At 49.4% G+C, this 19,556-nt stretch overlaps 1 protein-coding gene across 3 annotated transcripts in view; it reads left to right on the top strand.

Annotated features, from left to right (window-relative positions):
• LOC128872459 (homeotic protein antennapedia) overlaps positions 1 to 19,556 on the top strand; it is a 301,598-nt gene that overhangs the window by 86,562 nt on the left and 195,480 nt on the right. For all 3 annotated transcript variants that reach the window (XR_008456189.1, XR_008456188.1, XR_008456190.1), the window contains one exon: positions 15,732 to 16,140. The gene's annotated coding sequence lies outside the window, so the exon portion shown is untranslated. The remainder of the gene's footprint in view (positions 1 to 15,731; positions 16,141 to 19,556) is intronic.

Here is a 19,556-nt window from a genome sequence, read left to right on the forward strand (position 1 = left end):
GATAAAAACTTTTGAATAATGACTAAAATGTGTACGACGATAAAATGAATAATTTTCTTCGAAAGAGGGGCAAAATTCTCATCTAGATAAAAAATTACAGAGAGCGAATAAAATACAAACTTCTGCCTATCTCTGACCCACCTCCCTTTCGCTGCGAGAGGACACTCTTTATCAGATGAATTGATTGCTTCCGCTGTTAATTACGAATAAGTCGTCGATTGTTCGCTGGAGGCTAGCGCGTTAGAAATCGGTAGAGATTATCGCCGATCGGCTGAAGCGTGACGAGGGAAAAAGCGCGGCCATAAAGACTTTTGAATCATAAATTACGTACGTTTACATGCGCTACGTGAACGTTACGAGGAGCTAATTGAATCAGGCGCGTGCATCGTGTTAACAAAGTCTTCGATCATCCGCCTGATCAATATTAATGATTTCCTAGACGTTGCGCGGTGCACGAGCTTTTTTGATACAATCTCCAACGAGACGGTGTGCTATGAGTAATGGAGGCCTCCATCTTGCGGGCATCTTGCGGTTCGGTGGACTCTTACTAATCGTTCAACTGTATTTTACATCGTAGCACATCGAAACGGAAGAAGGCAATTTTATTTGTTTAAACGTAGCGACAGTATAATGCTTCGACATTCTTTAGCATCACTGCTTCGTTTTCAAACGTTCCCTTCGAAGGCAGGACTCAGGGGAGAGAGGTCAGGAACGTGTAAACGCAGAAAATTATTCTGTAAATTATTCCTCGTCGTCGAAGATTATTCCCCGCGGTAAACTGTCGATTTTCGCCTGAAGATTTCATTGGCTATGTTAAGGGCGAGGGCAGGGCGGAGAAGGCGGAAGAACGGCGGCCGATGAAAGGTTGCAATTTCGATTTTACCCAGAAAAGAGGATTCCATGGCGGCGAGCAGAATAAAGTCAATGGGGGGCAGGGCTATTCGCAACGTTCAGATTTCACGCGTAATGACCATGAGTGGCTGGTATCGTCGATGGAAGCCTTGGGGTCCGCGCGGGGTAGCGTCACGATTTCAGTTCGAAGGAAAAGGCGTACTCCTCTGGCGGCGGTGGCAATCTTGCGCCTGTAGATGTACGAGGCGGCCATAAGTTTGGTGCGCGCGTGCTAATCCCGTCGCATTTCTCTTGAGCACGAGCGTCTGCGGCCATTTTAAGATTATATGACACTTAGAATCACATGCTGCGGTACACCAAGTATTTCATGCGACTTGAAAGGACCCCTACTGATTTCGGATTTATTTCTGAGAACGAATTTCTAGCTGCTCCGAATTCCCGGTAAACTCCGTTCGTCCCGTCCCGTTGGAATATCTTGCAACTGTTGAATCGCGAGCGCCCGACAACCTATGGATGCTTTCCGGATAATCATCGATGCAGAAAATTAGACGTTGGAGAGTTACGCGGAATGCGCCAGATTTCGAACAGATTAAGAAATGTAATCAAAAGGTCCGTGGAAACTCGACCGATAGCCTTGTTTGAGATCCAGGTTCCATTTTCACGAGGATGGTTGGAGGTATTCAAAGGCGGTCAGTGCCGCATTGTCGGTATGATTTATGCTGATTAAGACTGTGGTAGCGCTCGCTATCGCCGACTTGTAAGTCATGGGCAGGTAGAGGGCGACTTGTGAGTTGCAAGGTGGCTGGCTACGAGCGTCGCGGTAACGGTGTGACAGTGTCGTGCACGGTAATTTAATGCGCACCAAGGTTTCTGGCTGTATAACGCGTTTATACAGCGCGATGGCTCGATCTTGCTCATGTCCGTTGCCGTTTCTCCCTCTTTCTGGCCCTATCCCGACCGTCACAGTTCCCGTCCCTCCGTTTCTCTCGCTTCGGAGGCGACGCTATATCGTGCCGTGAACGCGCGGGCATAGGTAGAAGGTTAGTACCTATAGGTATAATATAGGGAGTGAAGCGAGGCCCTATTCAAAGCGGATGATTCAGTGGCCGCTGCCGCGCTCGGATAAGATCTCGTACCCCGCCGCCTCGTTCATCTTAACCGCGAGTCTGACCAACCTGTAACTACGTAACCCATCCGAACAGCCAATCCCTTTCCGTGTCTTCCTCTTGTTTCAAGAAATCACGCCGTGCGCGAATGAGATCTCTTACCGCGGAACGTTTCGTCACGAGTCCGCCCTGTATACTCCTCCCGTTAGTTGTCCGCAACGTTTCTCGACGGCGAACGTCCGGTCTGTCCGCAGGTAGCGCGAGGATTCGGGCGTTCGGGGGTCGTTAATTCCGCTTGGGAGAAAGAGGATGAAAGAGGCGAGATTGGATTCGGCTGAAAGGCAACGCGACTCCAACTCTGCCGCGATATGCCAAATAAAAGCTGGCAACGACGTTGCAGAATTTTTCTGCTAAACTAGTTCGCATCTCTTTAAAACATGGGAGCTTTGCGCCAATATCTTTGCGCTAAGTTTTGTCAAGGAATACAGGCTATATTAGGAATGGGCGTTTCGAAAAATGCAGCCAGGAATCGCGTTGGCATTTCGACTAGTTCCACGGGTTACACCTGACCAGGTTACAAAAATTCCATTTTCATAAGGCTTCCTTTTGCTTCCTGATTCCCGATTTGCATAGAACATCCTGCGCCAGCGTCTATATCACCCGACCAGCAGATTGTAGATCGCCAAGTCGCAATATATCACGTCGAAATCCCGAAAGGTTACCTACTTCCATTCTACCCTGCCGTTCTGAACCCGTCGAGAGTTGGAGATCTCCGAAAAGCCCGGAGCTCCGGAGCCGAGCCGTGTTCTATCTGCCGAAAAAGACCAATTGTTCTTCCCTGGCTCCGCCGCGCTCGTGAAAATCGAGGAAAAAGGGGGTGCCGGTGGACGGGGGGTTCCGGGGAAACTAGAAGGGAACACGTTCCTACGCGGAGACTAATCGGTGTCGCGCGGACCGGATTCCCAGGTTTTTCGAACGAAGCCAGAAAAGTTGCCGTGGAACATTTTTGGCAGCCGGCTCGCATATCGCGGCACGCGGATACCGTGAATGGAGTAGTCGGAGGAGAACTAGTTCCCTCCAACTTTTCTGATTTATGCGAGTTCATTATTATTTTCGCACGACGGAATAATCATGCCCCTACTCTGCCTTCTGCTCCCGCGGCCGGCCCACGCGAGACCCGAAAACTACAACCGGAGCTACGCTGAATAATGGAGCCGATTTCTTTTTTCCATGCGCGGCGACTCCTCGTTTCGCGTCGATTATTAATGGGAGTTACAGGTCGCTGACGCGCGGGGGCGGATGAAAAGGGGCGGTGATCCGAATTCTCCACGGAATCCGAAGGAGTAGGATTTTAGGTTCTACCTTTGACTACTTTCAAGGAAGAGCAACGGTGTTACCAATGAACTGGAGGGGTCAATCTGATATAAAGTAAGCGCGGTCGTAATCGAACCGTGTTTAATTTTACGTTCTCTCAACGATGTCCAAGAATCACTGGCCATCGTCTTCGTAACGTGCAATTTTCAGAGATTCGAAACGAATTTTACCGAAGAAACAAAGTTGTCTTATCATAATATATTTAAACGCCTCAGGTTTTTTTTCGAGTCGGTACGTTCACCGTTCGATTTTTGCATAACGTGTTCACGCAGACGCGTCCAGTCCTGCGAATGATCGGTGCGCCATTATTCCACTCCACCTCTTATTCCCACTATTACGAAAATTTGGGGCTCGCGAGGCCCGAAATTTCTGCTCTCGCGTCAGGGGTGGATTTGGTTCGGTTATTAAACGACTGCGGACGTCGCAGGCCGATTTTCAAGGAGGGTTCTCCGACCGAGAGTTTGGCGGGCCCCGGTAATCATAGTTTCTTGCCGTTAAGCGTGATGGCGTCTTGGTCGTTGAAACCGGCTCTCCCCACCGCTCGAGCTCGCTTATACACTTGCGCTGGTGGGAGGCCCCCCGTCGGGGCCCGTCGAACTTCGAGTACCGAAGACCCACGCTTCGTTTCCGACCCCTCCATCCACCGCTGTTCATTCTAGGTACCGCGGGAGTTTCGTAATCCGTGTTCCCTCGCAAATTATCGGCTAGGCCCATTCTATTACTCCCATTCTCTTTACTTCGCGATCAGAACGATGAAAGTCGAGCCATTACCCGTGCAAACGAAGCAAGCGGATCCAACGGTCCCATTTCCATTTTACTTTCCTACCTGTTATCGAGTAGAACAGAGGGGAAGTATTGCTATTGGTCAAGATCGTACCTCCCCCGCGGTGATCCGAATCCCTTTGTTTTGACACGCGGCGAATAAGAATTGAGAACGAGGTAACCGGTATTGGTGATATCGATAAACACTAAAGATGCATCGTGCTTGATACAGTTTTTCATTGGATCACCTTAACGCGTTGGCTGCCAAAACTCGTGAAACTTTTACATAATTAAAATTTTGTCTCCAAACTATCAAAGATTAGATAATTTAACATCTGTCGTAGTATTTAATTCATTAACGTCGTAAAATTCACAAAACATTTTAATGTTTTTATGAAAAATCTTGCCACTAATTTCTGGCCGATGTGGCGACCATCGTGTTAATTAGTATTTGATCCTCGATAATTGTAAAATTTTAGTCCCGTTTTCCTCCAATTATCGAGGTTCCCCCGTAATTCTAAACACCGTCGAGTGTGGGAATATTCTACCTTCTCTTCGCTGAAAAGCCTGGCTGGCTAAAGCGGCGAAGTTCGAGAAGGTATAGTGGACTCGAAGATCGGCGAAGTTGATTCGCGGTGGTACCGGTCACGGTGTAAAAAGACAAAAACGGTCGGGCGACGTATCGTTGCGCGCGAAACGCTCGACGCGATATAATTGATGAGACGAGGAATCGTCGATTTGCATTAGCCGATTCGGCGTTGAAAGCCGCACGGAGAGACGGAGCAAAAAAACCGACGGCAAATCACGGTCGTCCAGGCTTGCAAATTATCGAATCATCTAGCCCCGTACTTGTTAACCGGTACAAGTTAAGTCATTACTGTGGAATGCAGTCGCGCAGGGGCATGCATTATACATTTATGCCTCTCTACCCTGTTATAAGTCTACGACGTGCTACCGAGGAACTAGCCGTCTTGCCCTCTGCGGGTTCCCCCTCGATGATCTATCGGTACATTGTAACCTTTTGGAAATTATGGGTTCCCTTGGGCTTACGCAATACGTTCCATCGACGTTACTCTTGCGTTCATCTAGGTTCGGGTATACAGGACTGTTCAAAAGTATCAGACATCCCAACTTGGAAGTATATATACCGCGGATATGTTGCAAGAAGGTCTGAAGCTATCGATACGTGACATGTTCGATTCTGATTATGAGGGCTATATTTTTCAACGAGACAATGCTCTTGTCATGCTTCGACGGAAACCAAGGAGTGGTCCACCGAGAATCTTGCATAATAAATATGCCCAATACTTTTGAACACGTCTGTATACCTATCTGATATTTCGTTCTATAGCTTTCTTATATTTTCCTACCCTTAACGCATAAAGCAATCTTTCCTCTCTATCGTTTCGCCTCGCGCGATTGTCTAATGGATTCTTCTGTATCATTCGCAATCCTAGAAGACAGGAAGTCTAATTTATTATCAGATGGTTGTGTATGTTCGACTCTCCTCGTGAGAGTACACAGTAAGTTTCTTCCGTTGACGTGTGATATCTCACTTTAAAGGTTAGGTCATGCTCCATGAATTGCTGCTAGTCGTATTCACAATTCATATTTAATAAATGCGGCGTTGTTCCCTTTCGCCGTAATTCCCGACTTCGCATCGCTTGGAAAACTTCACGAGAATAAAATGAAGTAGACATCCCGCCCATGGTGTTCGCCATTTTTGGGCGAGAAGAACCATTAGCGCTGAACTCGGAGCAGGAACTGGTATTCGTGTCCTATCGATCCGAAAAAAATGCAAATTTAAGCAGGCTTTGATCCTTCTGATAGTCGCCGAATAGTAGACAAATTATCAACAATAAAATACCAGTATCGAATGCAACGTTAGAGATCCTCTTCGCGTTTAGACGAATCCCTTGGCAACGGTGGCACATCTTCCCGCGCAGACAATTACAGGTATAGATAACTGTTTCAAACTCTATTAGACTAAGCCGAATTTATCTGCATAGTTTTACCATTAGCGTGCTAACACGAACACTTCGGAAGACATGAATCTCCGCTGTCCACGTGAACGGAACATCGAATCGCGTCCTCCGTGGCTGGAGGGGTTAAGGTTAGAATTCGAAATCAGAAAAAACTTACCGGGCAGCCTAATAATTTCGCTCCGACGTCGAGCATAGAAGCAAAGAATTACTAAGAAACCACGAATCACGTCGGTACGGCCATCGCGGTCATCGTTCATCCTCGAACAGTCGTCAGCTGGGTTTCTTGCCTACGGCTGTCAGATGTACAAGCAATCGATGCTTGAAAGCATCCCGTGGGTCCAAAAAACTGGCATCAGAGTTTTCCCCTTCCATTGGGGGACGGGGAACGGGTAATGATCCCAGCAACGAAACGGACACACGAAAACGCGGAGAAAAACATAGCGTGTTGGCGAGCCGCGTCGTCCTTTGTGAGCAGAAAGTGTACGCGCGTGCACTGCTCCTCTCCCTCTCGCCGCGGTCTCCGCTCCGAGGTCTGTGCCCATAGAGTTGGAAATAAGGCGGCAATAAAGCATATGTAAAATATATTCTGGAATTCCTTTTAGGACGCAGATATATGGGTGGTTGGTGGGTCGGTTGCCCGCTGGTAACCGCGTCCCCCATGCACGTCCGATGGGGGATATACACGCGTGTTGGCCTTCGTATGCGTGTACCGACCGCGTGAGTTTATAGATGCGAGGCGATGTAAGTAAGACAGACGATCCGTTTCGTTAGAGGGTGTCGCGGGGTTACCCACCTGTATCAAACTCTGCCACCTTCCTCCCCGAGACTCGTTCTCTCTCCAAGGTCCCATCCTTTTTCGTCTTTTCGTCCGTCTTCTGCACGTGGTTCTTTCTTGTTTTTGGATGGCCACTTATACCAGCCGTATTTGCATCGACTCCGGGGACCTTCGGGATGTATGATGTACAGGCTGATTCGCCAAGCGCACGGACAATGACGAACGGCGCCGAAAATTAGGAAAAGAACCACCCCTGTCGGGACTCGCGTCCTGCGACCGAAAAAAGTTCTTCGGTTTCTTCGGCCGCGTTAGACCTGAGATATTCGGGGGGAATGGAATTCTTCAGATGTCGCGTCCAGAAACTCGACCAGAGTTTAAAGAGTCAACGCTTTTCATGGGACAGTTGCGTTAGAGTTCGATGCGCATTCCACCATCTTCTCGTTACTTTGAACGGTCCAGAGGGTGGAAACTGAGTCTCCATTTGGTGGACAGATTTCTTTCGGACGAAAGGGCAGAAATCGATCGAGAGAGAGGTATAGGGTCTGAAAGTGAGTCAGAGGGGAAGAGGTGGAAATCTTGGACGGACGAGAACAACAAGAAGGAAGGAGACCGTGGTGGCGTCGACTGCTCGGGGGAGAAAGAAGGAGCAAGATATATGGAGCCGCGAGGTGTCGCCTTACAACCGGCTCGGTTCGCTTACCTACGAAGCCTCTTTTGCATGCCATCTCCTCCACCATCTTGGCTCGCGTTGCTCCTTTTGCGCTCCGTTCCTTGGAACGTCCTCCTTCCTCGTCCCTTTGGTTGGCTCGTTCGTTCGTTGGTTCGCTCGCTCGTGATGCACCGTTGCGTTCGGTCTTTGCATAATTATTACAGTTACCGCGAGTAGCAGCTGGCTCGTTGTAGAAGAGCCACCTTGTCTCTTGCTTCTGCCTACCAGGTAGATGTTGTCGTCCTCTCGAGCTGCCCGCGGGACGACGCTACGTCCGCTCGAGAACTTCGACTCGCGTGTACGCGTTAATTAAATTTCTGGACGGTACACGCGATCGCGTCGTCGCAGTTTCTTTGGGGTGCTCGCGATCGACAGCTTGCGAATATTTTTAATATCGCGGCCGAACGACGTCGTGTAACACGTAACGGCCCCAGGGTCGAGTCTATTCAGCTTCTTTCCAGAAGAAGATGTCTTCGCGCGGGTACTTCGTATCGGCTCGGCGCATATGAGACGTCGTTTCTCGCCGGGTCAAATCTTGTGCTGCGTTAACGTTTGCGAGACGATAATTCAGCTACTTTTCTTTTTTAACTTGCGATATAGATCGAAAGAAGATTTCTCGTCTTTTATATGAAATAATTCCTTCTTCTAGGAATAGAATTCTCGTAGCAGAGGATTAAGGCGGAACGTTTGCTCCGATCCTAAATTCTAAGCGAATTCAAAACGAGTTTTCTTGGCAATTCCAGAGGAGTCTTGTTCGTACGAGACGCGCAATGCGAGCTCGAAGCGCGGCTTGGCCGTTTCCTCCTCGCGTGCCTCGACCTTTAGGATATCATTCAACGCGACGCAGCAAATAATGCTGTACATTTAAATGAGCCGTCCTCCCCTCCTCCACGAATATCGTAGCACGCAATAGTTAGTCTTGACTACTGATCGATGCAGGAGGACGTGAGTTACGATCGACCTTCGCGCGATTTCGTCAACGTTTCGTCGCGTATCCGTTTCGACTACTAATTCGCCGTTCGAGCTAATCGTTCTTCTGCCCATTACGGTTCGTTGTCGTTCGATCGACGGGGAATGAAAAACGTGTCCTCGAGGAGCAGACTTTAATACCAGAGCCAGCCCCAATCGTTTCCGAAGAGAGGACACGACACGACGATGACAAAAAAGGCAGCAGACTGTAACATTGTATCGTGGCAAATTATAAACGGCCGCGTGTATATTATACGGTGCACGGAGTGTAATTTTCAGAAATGTGCAGAAACATGGCGGCACCGTCATCCGCGATAGCGGCAGGCGATCGCTCCAATTTTCCTCCGTCGATCCATCTTGGACACGGCGTGTACTCGTCCACGCCCATCGTTTTCAACAAGTTATTATATCGATGCGCTTACAGATATCCACTCCGAGGATGTTCGAATACTGTGTTATGCAAAAACGGCTGGAACAAGCATGGGTAATCACTGGGATATAGAATAGGGTTCCGTGGTAACCCTCCATGAGTACCAACCCGATAGTCCCCTGTCTGTTTTCTATATTATAATATACGAGACTTTCAGAGGCTATTGTACCGAAACTATTCGAAGAATTACAATTGTAAACAACATCGGGGGCAGGTATATCTTTCGCGACATTGCCGAACGAAAAAACGAGAGTGTCACTTCAGGGTTGAGGAAGTCTAGCCGGGGTAAACTGCTTCATTCTTGTCCGTGTATGGCGGCGTTCCGCGCGTGGGAGCAAAGTCGCCACCTTGCCCGCGGCGCGGCGTGGCAGCCACGCTTATTCAAAAGTGGCTGCACGTAAAGCCGATATCTTATTCTCGAATGCTCCATTCGTTCTTCTTATGGTATATCCTGCTGGCTGCCGGCGACATTCTTGTCCGCGTCGCGTAACTTCTCCCGCGGCCCCCCTTTCGCATCCTCCTCGTCGTTTCACCCGATCGCGATTGCACCGCGTAACGACGAGTTTACCTCGATAGGCTAGAAGAACGTACGCCTCGAACCTTCAGTGCGGAATAACGATCCCCCTTTTGTCCGTGGGAGCCTCGTTGAAACGGACCGCGTATACTGTTAGCGTTCGATATCCGCTCGCGATTCGTGGCCGTTTATCCGGTGGTCGGTCGGTTTCGTGTCTGGTTCGATCGTCAGGATTTCCTGTTGTACTCCCACGCGAACGAACCGTTGCACTCGTTTGGCGCTTAATCGACTTCCGACAGAAACGTGGAAAATTGTTTTCCATAGGTTGCACCGGCTATCCTCGATGCGTTCTATTTCTCGGGAACTTGAAACTAACATCTATCGCAACTCGTGCGACTTCTCGTTGAAAGATTCAAAGTATCGGAGTTCCTCTACCCATCGAATACGTGACGAGTTAGTCGGAACGTCTTCCGACACGCAACAGCTGTCGTCGATCTTTCGCAGCCCGACGATCTACTCGTGAATCTTAAATTTTGTCTCGCGATTTGAGTTTGCCCTGAGTCCCCCGTTTCAGACTTCACCCTGGAATACAAAGAACCACCAAAGTCTCGGAATATCTTTCAAGCGGGGTGCGAGTCATCGGAAAGAGCGTCGATGATCGCTAGTTTCGAGAAGACGCGGCGGGAGTTTCGTGACGTGCTTTCCGGCTGCTCCTTATTTCCAAGCGAGCACCCCCAGTTTATTCACGTTACAAGGGTTTACCACGCGCGTGTATTTATGGTCGTCGAGGCTTTCGTCGTCACACCCTGAAAGCGATCCCCGGCTCTCTCGTGTCCTCCTCCCCGGAAAGAGAGATAACAACGCCGGCACGTCGCGGCCGCTGTTCGTTAGCCTCCGTTGTACATAACTTATTAATTACAGTTGACTAATGCCCTCCAGCTGTGGCGCGGCGCGCGGCGTACGCTTTTACCTCCCTTGGTTTCCTACGCCCTCGTGGTCCTCCGACTTTCACCCGACCGCTTTCTCCCGGCATCCCCTAACAGAGGAAAAGAGACCTGCAAGAATAGTCGGCGGAGACGGTCCTCGGTGGAACGGTGAGAGGAAGGTGGGTGAGACGAGAGAGACGGGGCTACGGATAGGGGCTGGAACGGGGAGGAAAGAAAAGAGACGGAGAAGAAGAAGAAGAAGAAGAAGAAGAAGAAGGTGGGACAGAAGAGAGTACAGCGCGAGGGACGCCAGGCAGTAACTCACGCCCCCGAGAGGATTACCTACCTTGGCAAGGCTGGAGGAGGGTGTATCCCACGTTGAGCTACGATCTTGCTGCGTAGCTACGCGTTTCTCATACCGAGTGTCTCCGGGACTCCCGTGCCTCGCAAACAGAGTTCGTCGCGACCGTGAGCCATGAGCCCGTGAGCCGTTCGCGTTTTCGGAGGGACACAGGAAGCTCGACAACTTACGACACGCGAACAGGATCCAGCAGTTTCTGGACAGCTCCCGAGGCCCTTCACGAGGCTCTCGTGTTTCGAGGCCGGACAGCGAGAGGTCTTCTAATTGCGTTCGCGATTTATGCGACTAACTTGCTCTCCTTCCGGTGAAGAATTTCTGGACGGAGCGATGTACCGAGAAATTTAGGGGCGCGAGTCGCCGTAAGAGATGTATTGCGAACTCTGGTAAATTAAATAAGGCGCGTTGTCGGGGGAGCGTGTTTGGACGTGGGGAGATAAGAACCCAGACCCTACGGTATGGCAGTTTTAGGTGGCGAATATTTCGTACGGATGTAATTGTATTTTAAGCTCGCTAGGGAAAGCATCGGGAGCTCTAGATATATTCGTTTGTCTGGTATCGATTTTTCTTAAAAATTGGCACTATCTGTTTGGACAATCCAATAGTTCTCGAATCGTACGTGTACGAAAGTAGTCGGTGAAGGTCTCGGAAGAGAAAGTTCGCTAAACAAAAGGTGTCTATTAACGGAGGGAAACGTTTCTAGGTATCGAGCCGCGAGGGTATCGAATTAGCATACCGTTTCCGTATCTCTCCTATCTTTCCAACTCCCGGGAGCTGCATCTCTTCCGCGAGACGGCACGTCTCCTCGTCGATGGATCGACGTGATTCAGAAACAGCAATGCAAACACGGTAATTGGTATTGCATCACCGTTCCTCCGCCGTGGGAGGAAGAGGCGTACGGGAAGACTAAATTGGCCGCGTTTAAATTGACCCCGGGGCTGGTTGAATCAACGTAACAAGAAACGCTGGGGTCCCGATTGATGCGGCCATCAGTAACCGTCTTCGAATCTAAAACCCTCGCACGCGGCGGGGGTTGTAGCGGAGCGAGCCTACGGGCACGCGGAGTTCCAGCGATCCGGTCCTTCATGCTTCCGAGCAATTCACTTACTTTGATTTGATTGGCTCCGCGTATGATCCGGTTTTGGCGTGCTCGCGCGATCTCCGCAACAGGGGAGGTGGCAGGGATAGAGGGGGGTGACCCGAAGGGAGGCTTTGGCATTGTGTTTTGCGAACCGCGGAGGAGAGTTATACCGGCAAATCCCCGGCAGCAATCAACGTATTGGCTGTTCTTATTAGAGTTGGCAACAGCCAAAGTCTCTCCCCTTTCCGCTCGCTGTTTATGGTCGGATACGTCGATGCTTGGTAGTTCCTTCCATTCGGGAGGATCCCTCTTGATTCGAAGCTTCCTAAACGAGCCGTGAGGGTATCCGGTTAACCCCGCGGAATTTTCCTCGCTCGTTTTGGTTCCAATTCGCGCTTTAATCCAGCGGCTTGCGTATTCGCGACGTTCCCTATCCTCGTACGCTTAATAAATTGAGGTTTGGATTTTCGGAAGCCTCGACAATTCACTCTTCTTCGGTCTCTCTCTCTTAATACCGAGAAGTAACGGTAACGAAACAATCGTGATGCAGCTTCTTTGTTAGAGTTAATAGCTTCGAGTGAGTCGATGGAATCGTTAGTCAAACGCTATAGGAGGTAGGTCGTCGTGCAGAGGGGGTGAGATTTTCTAACGATATACGAGAAACGGTTTTTTTAAGAAAGCCGTGAGTTACGGTGGAAATATTTTCACTCGGTCTAAGCGCGCCTCTCCTCTCGCGTTTCTCTTCGCCAACAGAGGCCCTACCCTTCTCCCTTCCGCCCCTGTGCCCTGCCAGCATCCAGCGAGATCGTCTTTCTCGTTCCCCGGATGAAACACGTTTCACGGTCTCAGCATAAAATTTATCCACCCCCTTGGTTAAACAGCCACGCACGCCTCTTCTTACTTTCCCGGGAGCGTGGCAGCCTCTCGGAATTCTCCCCCTAACTTCGTTTCGCTCACGATCTCCCACGGGGCGCGCGTAACCTGAGGGTGAGAGGCTGCGATGGCTGACCGAATCCCCGGGAAGAGAAACGACGAATGGAAGAAGATTCGACGGTAGACACCTAGAATTCGAAAGAAGAAGAATAATACTCCTTTGCTTTCCACGTCGATTTTAAGAGGATGTATTCCATTTTAAAGTTAAACGCCTGTCTAACGCGAGTATCGATTCGGATAAATAGTCCACGATCAAAATTATCGAGTACCTTGAAGAGGAAAGAATCAAACGAAGAAAAGGGGATGCAAAGAGTACGGAGGAACGGCCAATCGAGAATTAAAGAAACCTCGAGTCGAGAGGGGCGCGGTGAACGCGGACACGTAGCAGGGGGTGCGTCGGAGCCTGTCGCATTTTCTACTTTGCGGAGACGTACGAGGCCGGCTTAATTGGCTGAAGCCCCGGTTTTATTTATAAGTTCGAGCGAGCAGAGTCTATCGGGCAATCCCCTGCGTTCTCCCGCGGCCTGAGAAAAGCTTGAGCAGGCCAAGGGGATGCCGATATAACTCCAGGGATGCTTCTGGGGGTGGAACGGAGACACACCGGGCGTTGGGAGTACGGGTGACAAATAACCCTTATAAACGGTGCACCATAACTCGGCGGGCCTGCGCGCGCCCCTGCATGACAACCAGAAATGAAAATCATGGGGATGTTGTGCAACGCTGAGGGGCGCGGAGGGGGATGAAAGCGCGAGAAGAGGCGGCCAGGGGTGGCCGTTCGGACGGCGAGCCACTTGATTACGTTGCGATAATATACATGACGCCGATATGAACTCTCCTGGTTCGCCGTGTTGTTGGCCGTCCGCGCGATATTGTATAATGGCCAACTGGAAACGGTCCAGTGTGCGGCGCACGACCACACGAGCCTGTGACTTTGGTCCCGCGCGTTTCGTCGATAATAGATCGCCGTGGATACGATTGTAAATATGACGCGTTTATTGCTTGCCGTTTCGATTCGTGTCCGGCCGTGAAAGTGTGCGCGACGAGCCCGATACCGAAGGCAACATCGAACATTTTGCGCCACAGAGTCCAAACGCTCGCAACTCTGCTTCGTACCGTGATTTCGATCCAAATTGTCCCTGGGAAATTTGTCCCGCCCGATGGAGCCTGTCGGCGGGGTTCTCGATCCAAAAATGGCGAAAAAAAACGCGATGGACGACCTTTATCGAAGCGATGCAATTTTTAACGGGCTCCCATTACTCCCTGGTATCAAAGTTTGAGCAGTTCGAGGTCCTTTACGGACAAGGAAGGTAGGGAAAAACAAATACAACAACAAAATTCGATATTTTCATCCAAGGTAATCAGACAGCTCCCTCAAATCTCTGTACGTTAGGGTGCATCCAATCTTCCAGTGGCGAGGTGGCTTTAACAAACTCTGCTGACTCTATTTACCTTGGCACCCTCTTTTCTCGAAAGCTGCGACAACGCTTAGCTGTTTCAAGAAAATAGGGTGGCGAGCACCCTAGAATCAGCGAAGTTATCGAGGCTCCACCTCGTCGGTAGAGGACCAACTCCGAAACTTGTTTCCATCATTGTCCCCGGTGTACGTCACTTATCTCCCGCGGCGACTAGCCCGGGACGCACGCACGGATTAATTATTCATAACAATTAAACCCTTCGAGTGAAATTAATTTCTCGGTTTATCGCGTAATAACCGGGCGACACGGCGGGGACCGGCGTTTAACCGAAATTAATTGTTCCGAGCGAACGAGTCGGGGCGGGCCAGCCGGTCGGCGGCGGAAAAACCAAAAGGGGTAGCGTCGACCGACAGAAATCGTATTACGGCTGTTTATACACTTCGATATAGACCGTATGCGAGCGAAAGGCAGAAGCGAATTGCTTACGAGCGCCGTGCAGGGGTTGCTCCGGCCTCTGGTGCTCTCTCGGCGTTCAGAGGTGAAACGGGAGGGTTTTTACGAGGCAGTAACGGCCGATAAGGTGAGCTTGCGCCCCCACAGCCGGGTTTATTCCAGTACTGTACCCAAGTGGCTGTTCGACAGTACCTATCCCGCTTGTCGTACACTCTCTTACTTTCTCTTGGTGGCGACTCCGTCGCGCGCTCTATCCGAAACCGTTTACGTGCCTCTTCTCTGCTTTCTTCTCGCTTTTTTCCCCCAACGCCCACCTAAAAGCATCCTGCTCGAAGCGTTATCGCGAGTGTTACCGTGATTTCGAAGACCTTCTTGGAACTGTGAACGTCTTGCGCCGTGAACGCCACTATTCGCAATTGGATGCCGCGTTCGTTGGGAGTAGATGGGATTACGCGATCACGGCTTGTTTGAAATTGTATCGCGAGGAAATCTGTGCGACTGCACCGGATTGGGCGAGATAATAAGCGAAGTGTGTAGGTGGTTATGGACCACTCCCGAGAGGATACAGTATACTCTTGCGTCTTTCCGCGTTAGGAATTCACGACATTGTTCTCGATGCACTAATGGACAGGTTTTTTAGTTTTGATCTGGAAAAGCTACTTCTTTCTTTCTTATTAAATTACCATACATCCCTTTGTACTTTAGGAATATATGAATGTTTCCACTACGATTTTTAAATAATCTGTAAGACGTATAAAATTATCATAGAATAGACCCATCGATGGGGTCTCAATCCCGGAAGCGTGCAAGCGTCCCAATGCTCTACCGCCAACGTTCGTTTCTAATAATGTGTGTCCCTGCCGACAAGCTGGAGAGATTATTTCTAATTTGAAATTCAAATTCTGTAATCAGAATTTTTTGGCAAATAAACGTTGCTATACATCGAAGAACGGGTTTTTATTCGTCTATTATTGGAATAAAAGATTGGCTGTCTCGGAGCCCAAGAATTCGGAGGTCCGAAACGAAACGAGCCCAAAAGACACACGCGATCGAGCTCGTTTGAACGTTTCGTGCTTTTGTTGGTTGCAGGAGCGAACGGAATGCGCAGGCGCGGCCGACAAACCTACACGCGCTACCAGACGCTCGAGCTGGAGAAGGAATTCCACACGAACCACTACCTCACCAGGCGGAGGCGGATCGAGATGGCACACTCGCTCTGCCTGACGGAACGGCAGATCAAGATCTGGTTCCAGAATCGGCGGATGAAGCTGAAGAAGGAGATACAGGCGATCAAGGAGCTGAACGAACAGGAGAAGCAGGCGCAGGCGCAGAAGGCAGCGGCAGCAGCGGCCGCGGCTGCGCATCAGCAGCAAGCGGCCGGTGGGGGACCGGAGGGGGCCAACTAGGGGTACGCCCTGCACCGGAGCCCCCCTGACCATCCCACCACCAATCCACACCACCCTCTGCTAGCACCGCAATGTACACAGCTATATTAAAGGTGAGTGACTTCGATACCGATGTTTCTATTATCCATCCTTTTTTTCTCTTGCTCCTTCGGCTCTGTTCGATGGTTCTCCCTTTGGACCGTTTAACCTGTTCAGCGGCCAATTTCGGCCTGCTCGTTCCATAAGTAACGCCGTCTTCATGTGGAACTCGAACACGTTAAGGAACGGAACGCATCGTCACTGTTTACCCTCTGTTGCATAATGTGCTCCACCAGGATCGCGGGAGAGAGCATCCATAGATAGTTAATCGAGGGTATTTTAAAGTACTTGCGCGTGAAATTATACCTTTCAATTTTCTTCTTTATATTATAAAACACTTCATCATTTTAAAAATGCAGAAGTACATTTAGAATTAGATACTAACGTTGCTTCAAAAGACCTCGGGTCTACCAATGGACTGTGCACGAAACAGACAGACCGCAAAAGCTTAACGAGTGTATTATTATTGTGTTTTTCTTTTTCGTCACGTAGCGGACGTGGTAGGGATAAAAGTTTGATTATACGTTCGTAGTATGTTTTCCATTCGCAGTGTGGTGTCGTTAGAAGCAAGACGCTCAAACCGGCAATCATCATCCGAATTGCTGGCTATAAAGGTTTCATTGGCACGTTCACTGCGGTTGCTTTTTTCGTGGTCTTTGATACTTTTTAAGGAGCATATGTCAGCTTACCTCGGTTCTAATTGTTCTTGCAACCCGAATTCTTTGCCATTCGAAAGAACTGGTAACATTGAAAGCTGCAGTCCGAGGAAATCGTACGTTTAGCCGAGGTTAACCCTTGGTAACCTAAATCCGAAGGGGTTGAAGCGACCTACCCCCCTCGAGAACGTAATGGATTTTCCTCGAGCGTTGAGCAACCGTTCCTCGTTTACCGTGAGCTTGCATTACGCCTTGATATATCATCGGCGAAAAGTTACGGGTTCCTGAAGAAAATGTCGGGGCTAAAGAGTGTTACGAATGGCGGGCGTGTGGCTTTTAGCCGTTCCCCAGCCTTTAAAATTAAGTTTAGCCGGTACACTTAATGAGGATAAACCACCTGCGAGCGTGCGCCTTCATAATTCCCTAAGTTATTCTGTTTGCGTGCATTTAACTCGCGGCCGCTGAACCTTCTTGCATCTCAAGGGGTTGCCGCGGCAACGAGCGGAGTTGAAATGTTGCTCCATCGTGATTTTAATATTTTCGCTCCTCGCGGATACCACGGACGTTAACGAAGCGCTCTGCAATTTTCTCGATTCGCCGTTGCTCTCTCGTCTCGACCGTTAAGAACCACCCAGCAACCACCGCTCGCTACGTGACTCAAAGATTTAAATATTCTCCAACGTGATCATCGATCATTCTAATCTATCGAACATATTTTTTCTCCATCCTTTGTTTTGAACGATAAGCCGACAAGCTAAGACTCTCAACGTCTGCAGCAGTGATTTATGTCCCACTGCTTTTGTACAGGCGTGAAAACGAGAAGAGGGCAAAAGTGAAATCGGCTCGAGACTATCGTTTTTTTTGAGAAGGGTGGTAGGCGCGAGGGTAGTCAGAAAAGAAAGTAGAAAGTTTTTCGGTCAGGTAAAAAAAAAAGCTAGAAGAGGATAGCACCGAAAACACCAATTTCTGGATCTACCCCGAGGTTCCTCGGGTATAATTTGTATTTTAGTCCAGGGTGCGACCATTCGTTCTTGGAAAACGAACGACCCTTCGAATTACTCGGCTCGGGCAGTAATATCGGCTGTAAAAAAAGGTCTCAGGTTTTTCTGCACTTTCACAAACTCGCCTCCGATCCCGGAACCAGGCTTTTACGACTCCTTCCGTGTTTTGAGCGGAGAGAAAAGGATTCCTGGGAAATGTCCGCGAACGTTTTGTGTCGACGGCGACCAAGCGACGCGTTATTACGTTTGCCTCGTGTCGTAATATAGGCGCGACTGGTGTTTTTTACACGAAAAATACGAAGGAAGCGATCAAGGCAGTTGTTCATTGGACATTCTTTATTTGCAGTTTAGGGGATACGCGTTTCCCTATGACCTCATTCAAAATCTCATTATTAGTCGGGGCGACAATTAACGGTCGCCCACCCCCGCAGGAAGAGAAATTCGTGCGATAATTCGCGTTCCTTCCGAATCATATCTCTTCGATGGCTCGCTCAGATAAACGGAAAAGTTTATAAAGTTTCTTTCCGGCGGTGTGCGGCAGTATCTCACCGGCCAGGGGAATTCGCCAATTAACTCCGCGAACCGCATCGTAATTGTAGGCTGCCCGGGCCCCGATTCGATGATACTGACCCGCTGTGACGTTTAATCGATGCACCCGATTCTCCAGTTGTCGCCGTTTCCACTCATTTATCCGTCCTAACCCAAGCCAGAGATGCACAGCATTTTATTGAATAGGTGTTCGAAAGAGCTGCCACTCGTTTCATAGTCGTTTTTTAAAAGTCATAAGGTCTTCGAATAAATCTATCTAATTTGGAATAATTTCCTAAAGGAAGCTTCATTTTGGAGCAGTTTGATGATCTAGTACTCATAGGTCGCCAATGTTATTATTAATTCCCCGGTGTCTTTGTAGCGGTGACAAAATGACCCGCGAAAGATTTTATTCTAATTTCATCATCGTTCTATTTCAGTAGATAACGTCGCAGCCGATTCGTTGGTCGGCCACGGGCGGAAATAATCAGTTTCTTTGCTCCATCCTCTCGTTCCAGCGATTATATCTCGCTTCTTTCTTTATCGTTCGCGTTCCTCATCGACGCGACCGCCGTTCGCGGTTTTTACGACGCAAAGTAGATCGTTAGTCGGAGTATGGAATACTGCCAGAAACTATAATCGCGTCACGCTCGAATTGTAGCGGTGGAAGTAACGTCGGGTTGTATCGGGACAGGAAATCGATTAGCGGGGCAATAAATAGCGATTTGAGTTATATTACCATATTAATTACATATTTATGACGTTATTTGTTAGGCCGTGCGTGCGCTCGCGCGCACGTTTCTGTTGCATTGTTTCGCGGGCTCATTAAATCGCGCATTGATAGCGGGCGGAGGCATTAAATTCGCGATCATGCAGCCGTGCCCTGATAATATAACGAGATATACATATATATTTATTTCGGCCATTTTTTTTTGGTTAATTCTGCTAGTCGAATTTGCGTTTCGAATTTACATTTCATTGTCGGCGGCTGGGCCCAGAGGTTTTTGCCAATGGCGGGGACAGCGTCCAATTAAGAAAGGCCTGCGTGCGCTATCGTGTGCGGAGTCACGGCCGAAGAATTTGATGAACCTCTAGCCGCGCGCTTCCATATGTCACCTTTTTTTCCGTCGCCTAAATAAAGAACGGGACAACGCCGAGCCCTCTCGCGGCACGTCCCGTCCCGGGCCCGATGCCATGGCGCAAGATACACGCCAAGATAAATTTTGACAGTGAACAAGAAAAGGC

The sequence above is a fragment of the Hylaeus volcanicus genome, chromosome 2, assembly GCF_026283585.1.
Source record: "Hylaeus volcanicus isolate JK05 chromosome 2, UHH_iyHylVolc1.0_haploid, whole genome shotgun sequence".
NCBI lineage: Eukaryota > Metazoa > Arthropoda > Insecta > Hymenoptera > Colletidae > Hylaeus > Hylaeus volcanicus.